The sequence below is a fragment of the Phacochoerus africanus genome, chromosome 5 (assembly GCF_016906955.1).
Source record: "Phacochoerus africanus isolate WHEZ1 chromosome 5, ROS_Pafr_v1, whole genome shotgun sequence".
Taxonomy (NCBI): Eukaryota; Metazoa; Chordata; class Mammalia; order Artiodactyla; family Suidae; genus Phacochoerus; species Phacochoerus africanus.
In genome coordinates, this window is record NC_062548.1 from 136453361 (window position 1) to 136460375 (window position 7015).

Consider the following 7015-nt stretch of genomic DNA (forward strand, 5'->3'; position numbering starts at 1 on the left):
GCGTGATTATTGGATTCCTAAGTTTGTTAGGGTACATAAAGATATATTTTGGCTCTCTTCATTCCGATCATCTTTATGATTGCTGTTAAAGGTAGCTGACCTGCAATGTCTCATCACGCTCTGCTGCGCGAGAGAGTGACCCCACCACTCACGTTTCCCTGGGCTGTACAGGATCCCATGGCCCATCCTTTCTAAATGTAAGAGTTTGCATCCAAACCCCCAGTGCCCATCCACCCACGCCCTCCCTTCCCCCCCTTGGGAAGCCCAAGTCTGCTCTTCTTGGCCATGATCTGTTTCTGTTTGTTTGTTTGTTTGTTATTGATAGGCTCGTCTGGCCCATATTTTGGTTCTAATTTGAACGTTCATGATGACTCCTAGGTGAAACTCTCTTTTATGTACTTATTAATCAATGAATATTTTTCTTTTGTGAAGAAATATTTTTCACAAGTATTTTCCCCCTTTCCTCCGTCTCTAATTCCTGTGCAGGACTTTATGTTTTCCGGGGATATCACTTTGTTAGTCACATACGTTGGAAATGTCTTCTCTAATTCTGCGGTTTATCTTCTCATACTGTGAATGGCGTGTTTGGATAATTGGAAGTTTCTTTTTTACTGCAGATGAATTTATCAGTGTTTTCCTTCCGTTGACTTAGTTAAGATATCCTTACTTCCCCAGAACCAATGAATTCACTCCCTCATATAGCGTTTCAGTTTTCTTTTCACTTGCAGTAGGACTTTCATTTATCTTGAAATAATGTGTGTGTGTTCTAGAATATAAAGGTTAATTTTTATGCATTTTAATTATTCTATACATATTTTTAGAAAGAATATTCTTCCTACATGAATTGAGGTGTAATCTCTGTCATAAATCAAGGGGCCACATTTGCATGTTTGTTTCTGAACTCTATTCTGTTGCATCGCTCTATTTGTCTATGCCTGCACCAATGTTATTGTTTTATGATTATTATAGCTTTAATATATGTCTCGATGCTTTAGAAGAAACCCGCTCTTTGTCCTTCAAAAGCATATTGCCTCTTCATGACCTTTTGAAATTCCATGCAAGTGTTGCATTAAGCTTCTGAACACACACACACACACCACAACTGTTGTTATTTTAATGGAGACAGTGTGAAATATCTAATGAGTTTAGAGAGTTTGGTATTTTAACTACATGAAATCTTCCAGTGCATGAACATATCTTCATATAATTGGGACTTTGAAAATGTTATCAATAAATTTTATGATATTACTTACAGAATTCTCACACAGCTTTACTTCTAGTTAGATTTATTTTAAGAAATGTAGTTAACGTTTTTGTTGTCATTTTAGGAGACATATTTTTCAATTTAATTCATTTAAATTTTCTGAATAAAATTTAATTGATTTTTATATGGAATTTTATTTTGTACCTTACTCGCCTAACATTTTAGTTATACAAATTAAGAGAAGAAACTTTGGGATTTTACAGGCACACAATCAGAGGAGAAGTAAATAATAATATTTTGGTCTTTTTCAGTATGGATGACTCCTATTTGTTGTTCCTGACATATTATCTTGGTTGGAAGTTTTAGTCAGATAATGAATAGAGGTGGTGATAAATTTCTGATTTCAAATGTACATATTCATGGATTCACCAGCTAGTGTTACAATAGAAATCCCCAGAGCAGTGTAACTTCTAGCTGTATAGACTCCAACTCCATAGTGAAAGCAGAAGGAAAGACATATCCATTACCTGGCCAAAAAATTTTACCTCAGGCCCTGCTGTTCTACAAAACATATCTGACTTTCAACAACAACAACAACAACAAAAATACAAAGCATGGAAAATCCAGGAAAAAAAATCCACAAACTGCAAAGAGACAAAATAAGATCAGAACCATACATAGATCGGATTCAAGTGTTGGAACTATCAAACAAGGAACATAAAAATAACTGCATGTAATATGTCTCTTGTCTAAAAGACGGACTTTGTGCAAGGTTGGTGACTAAGTTTTAGCAGAGAGATGGAAACCACAGGAAATCTAATGACACAAAAATCCACTAACAAATGAAGAACGCCTTCAACTGACTCATCAGTGGAAGTGATGCAGCTGAGGAAAGAATTAGTGAAATTGAAGATAGGTCAATAGAAATTATCCCACTAAGACACACAGAGAAAAGGAGTGACAAAAACAAATCAGAATGTCCAAGAGCTATAAGATACTGTCAAAAGACCTAAATATGTGTAATTGAAATCCTAAGGAGAGAAGAAAAGGATAATAGTGCAAAATAAATATTTTAAGGAAAAAAAAGTGGTTGAGAATTTTCTAAAATTAATACAGACACCAAACCACAGACCTAAGAATCTAAGAAAATACCTGGAAGGTAATTATCAAGAGTAAACCTTCCAAAAGGAAAGGAAAAAAAAACTGAAAGGAGAAATAGAGAAATTCATAACTATGGTGTAAGATTTAAGCATATCTTTTTTTTCAATTCTAATGAAATAAACAGATTTTTAAAGTAGTAATGTAGAAAACTACACACATAACACTCATAGAATACTTGTTTTTTATGGTGTTTATGGAACATTTATCAAAACATATCATATGGACTGTTAAGCAAGCCTATCATATTTTACACAGATTAGCATCACACAGAACACACAGAGCAACCATAGTAGAATTAACATGGGGTTTGCTTTATTAATTGTCTCCATCTATTTATTCAGTGCTCTGTGATTTCCCCAAGCACCAGGGATGCATATGGGCTCTGAAATTGAGAAAATGCCATTAGCTTATAGTTCCCAAGTATATTCACCTTAATAGTTAATCTCTGCGAGACAATCCCTCAGAACTCTATGCACTCCCCACCCCCACCGCCCCAATTCTCATATCCTGTAACTTGGTGGGCTTTCCCTTTTGAAACAGATTCTCATTTAGGGAGTGAGACCCCCTCACGTCCCTTTGCGGCTTCCTCTGTGACATTCCTTCCGACTCCCCGCCGCCACATGACTTACTGTTAACTTAGGTCCCTGACCATGTGCCTTGGGTTTGAATCTAATTGCTTACATCCACCAAGCATCAGTCGGGAGCTTTGGCACTGTCAGCCGGTATTACAGTTGGCTAACATCTGAGAGATGTTAGCTTTGACCTCACGGAGGGTCCCAAATACCACCTCAGGAGTAGGAGCGGGTCCTCAGATCTAGTTGGCCTCTCCCCGAACTCAGGCTCTTCACAAGAACTCCGCTCTGGGGCCGTAGTCTGTACTTGTGGACGGCACCAATCTCCTTCTCACGGTTTTTCCAAGAGAAAAAGAATCAGAAGCCACTCACACGATGATTAGAGACTGTGAGTGACTTGGAACATACATTATGGCTCCATTTACCAAGAACCTCCCTTTATTTCCACAATCGTTGCCTAACCTGCAGTCAGACTGGGAGAAAGTGACCTGAGGCTTCAGAGCATCAATTGCTATAGACGATCCAGGCAGTGGCTCTGATGCCCTGAGCCCTGGCGGGGCCACCTCCGTTTCAAGCATCCCTCTCCATGCCTAGCTTTTTTTGCAACAAGAGGGAGTTTCCCCACATGGATGTCTCCAGCTACTACATGCCCAGCCTCCCCACAATGATAATAAAACTGGGGGTCTGTTGCAGGAAAGGTTTATCAGCTCAGCCAGAGGCTGCCTCCACGTGTGCTCTCTTCCCACTAACGGAAGCACGATGTGCCCAGCTCCCTCTGCCTTTGGTTTGGTCACCAACGATGTCCCTTTGATTAACTGTAACCAAGAAGACATGTGCTTTCCCCCTAAGTAGTCACTCCGTTCTGCTCTGTTCTGTTTTGTTAGCAGATGTGCTCAATTGTCTGTGGTGAGGGCTTTCACTTTCTTTGTCCAATTCAACTTCATAGCATCCCAGCAGCCTTCAGACTGGGCAGCCTGAGAGAGGCAAGCAGAGCCCGCCATAAACGCAACTCCTGCCAGGGCCTGTTCGCGCCTCCTCTGGCTGTCTGCTCTACTGTCCCCTCTACATTAACTCTTATCTCGAAATCCGAACCCATTTTAGTCAACCGCTCTTAGTCAACCACTGCTTGGTGTTTGAAAATGTAGAACTGTGTCCCCTGCAGATTCTCTCTAAAGCCTATAGCCAGTCCAGAACAGGTGCAAACCCACTATTGGCCCTCACCCTCTCCCTCACCTCTAGGCTCAGAGCTCCCCACAGTCCCCCAACTCCCAGGAAGCTCCTAAGCTTCGGCACAAGACAGTGGCCGTTACAGTCTGCTTTTCTCACTCTCTTGCTACCTCAGTAATGCGAGCAGTGCTATTTCTAATGCTGGCTTGGGTCCTTTCTTCAAAGCTGTCTGGTCACTCACAGATCACCTTACCCTCATAGACATTGTCTTATTTTTAGTCAAAGGTGTATGTCATGAAATGTAGAGCCATTAAACTTAGCAGCACCAAAATCTATCTTCATTTTTCATTCTTACAAATAATCTTTGCTAATTCTCTATCTCCTAGGTGTTTCAATGGAAGAATTCACGCAGAACATAGAGAAGGCTTCTTTCATGGCCCTGGGTTCCTGGAGGTCTCCACCTAGGACATGTGATGCTAGATAGAATGGCTGAGATAACTTGGTTATGCAGCTACTTCTGTTACCTGGTAAGCTCCAGGTAGCACACCATTGGTGCACTATTATAAAAAAGTCTCTGACTATTGTATTCTCCTTATTAACCGCCTCTCCTTCTTGTACTCTACTTAATATGGGCTTGGAGTCCAGGGGAGATAAGGGGATGAGGAGAGAAAACAGACACCACCTCCTGAGAAACAGTTGGTAGAAGAAGACCCATTCTGCTGAGGATTATGTTGTTATTGACAAATGTCTCCTCCATCACAAGACTATAAATTCCACAAGGACAGGTTCTGGGATTCAGTTCACCGTTAGTTCTTTAGACTATAACCAGTATGACCCACGGGAGAAGTCAAAAACATTTTTCAGATGAATAAACTGGTAAGTCCAGAATTCTTGAGAATCATCATTTGTTAAAGGTAAATGTTTTGTCACCATGGGAACTAATTTGCTTCCCCTCGTCCCTCCCCCTCCTTCAACAGAAATTATTTAAGATGCATTACTGGAGTCAGGCTGCACTCTCCCTAGCAGTGGGCAGTAATTCTCCATTTGCAGAATCCCTGCAGGATGACACAAAGCCTCCTTTAGGTGTAAGAAGTCCAGTGGGGATCCCAAAACAATTTTCTTTTCCTTGAATTATACTCTGAAAAAGGCATCACGTGAACATCAGATAGCTGTTCCCAGACACCTAGAATGTAATTGTTTTGGTTCTGACAACTTCTCACCCTGTTCCATTGGAACAACTGGCAGTTTGGCAGTGCTTCTGGGTCCAGAGAGCTAAAGACCCAGGAAAAAAAATCATAAAGATAGTGGGTCCATTTGGAGGAATTAGAAAAGTTATTCACAGAGAGGCCAGAGCTACCGTTTGTCTCTTTACCTGGGATTTTAGTCTCTTAGGAAATCACTTGATAATGTGTATTGTGTGATTCAAGGTAAGTTCCTTGGCTAATAAAGGACCCTGATTAGCTATGATTAAATTATATAAGGAGCCCCAGGCTAAGTTTCTCCTTCTGAGACTTCCCTGAATGGCAGGTGAATTGGGGTGGGTCTGCAGACAGTTCCCCACTGTACCCGTGTGGACTTTGGCCTTTATAAAATAACCCCGTAAGTTCCATGAAAGCCAAGAGTTTCTGAGATAAGTTCTAAATCTGTTCATCGCTGATTGTGTTTTGGAAAAAATGCATATTTTTTGCACTGGAAGTAATAGTAACATCTACACAGTTCAAACCTCTTTTTATAGATGTAGGAATTAGATTATGGAGTTCAAGCCACTGGCTCTAGTTTACGATTAGCCAGAGGCAGAGGACAGCTAGAAAGAGAGACACCTGGATCTACCCATACGTGACCTTAGGGCCATGGTGAGGGGACCCCATACAGAGACTCTGTGCCCTGTAAGTTCATTTGGAAGCTGAAGGTTCTGTATTTAGGAAAAGAGTATCGCATGAGCATGAAGTTACAAATGGTAAACACATTCCAGAGTCAGTCACCAAAAGCTCACGTCCCCTGAAATGGAGCCAAAGTAGAAGAAAGGTGCTTCAGTGCAGTAAAAGGGGCCAGGATCTGGGGGAGGATATTGCTCTGAAAACTGGGTTTTCCAGACAGCCCAAGATTTAGTCCTTTAACTCCCTAAAAGAGGGTGTTGACGAGATGTTGGGTCAGAAAGTGAGCTTTGGAAAATACCATTCGTCTATCAGTGGACACTTTGGTTTCTTCCCTATCTTGGTTACTGCAAATAATAATTTTATGAACATTGGGGTACCTACATATTTTTGAGTTAGTGGGTTTTTTCCTTAGGATCAATACTCGATGGAATTGCTGGATCATATCCTAGTTATATTTTTAATTTTTGAGGCATCTCCACACTATTTTCCATAGCGGCTGCACCAATTTAGAGTTTCGCCCACAGTGTGTGAAGATTCCCCTTTTCCGCATCCTTGCCAGCACTTTATTTGTTGTCTTTTTGATGATAGCCGTTCTGACTGGCGTGAGGTCATTGTGGGTTTATTTTGCATTCCCCTGATGGTTATTGCATGTGCCTGTCAAATATCTGTATGTCTTCTAGGGAAAAATGTCTACCCAGGTCCTCTGCTCATTTTTAATTTTTTTTTAATATTGACTTGTGTGAGTTCTTTGTGCATTTTAGATATTAACCAGTTGTTGGGTGTGTTGTTTGCAGATGTCTTCTCCCATTCAATAGGCTATCTTTTCATTTTATTGATAGTTTCCTTCACTGTGCAAAAGCTCTTTAGTTTGATGACCATTTATTTATTTTTGCTTTGGTTCCGTTTGCTTGAGGAGACATATTCCAAAAAAATATTACTAAGACTGATGTCACAGAGCGAACTCCTTTGTTTTCTTCTAGAAACTTTATTGTTTCAGAGCTTACTTTTAACTCTTTAATCCATTTTGAATTTAT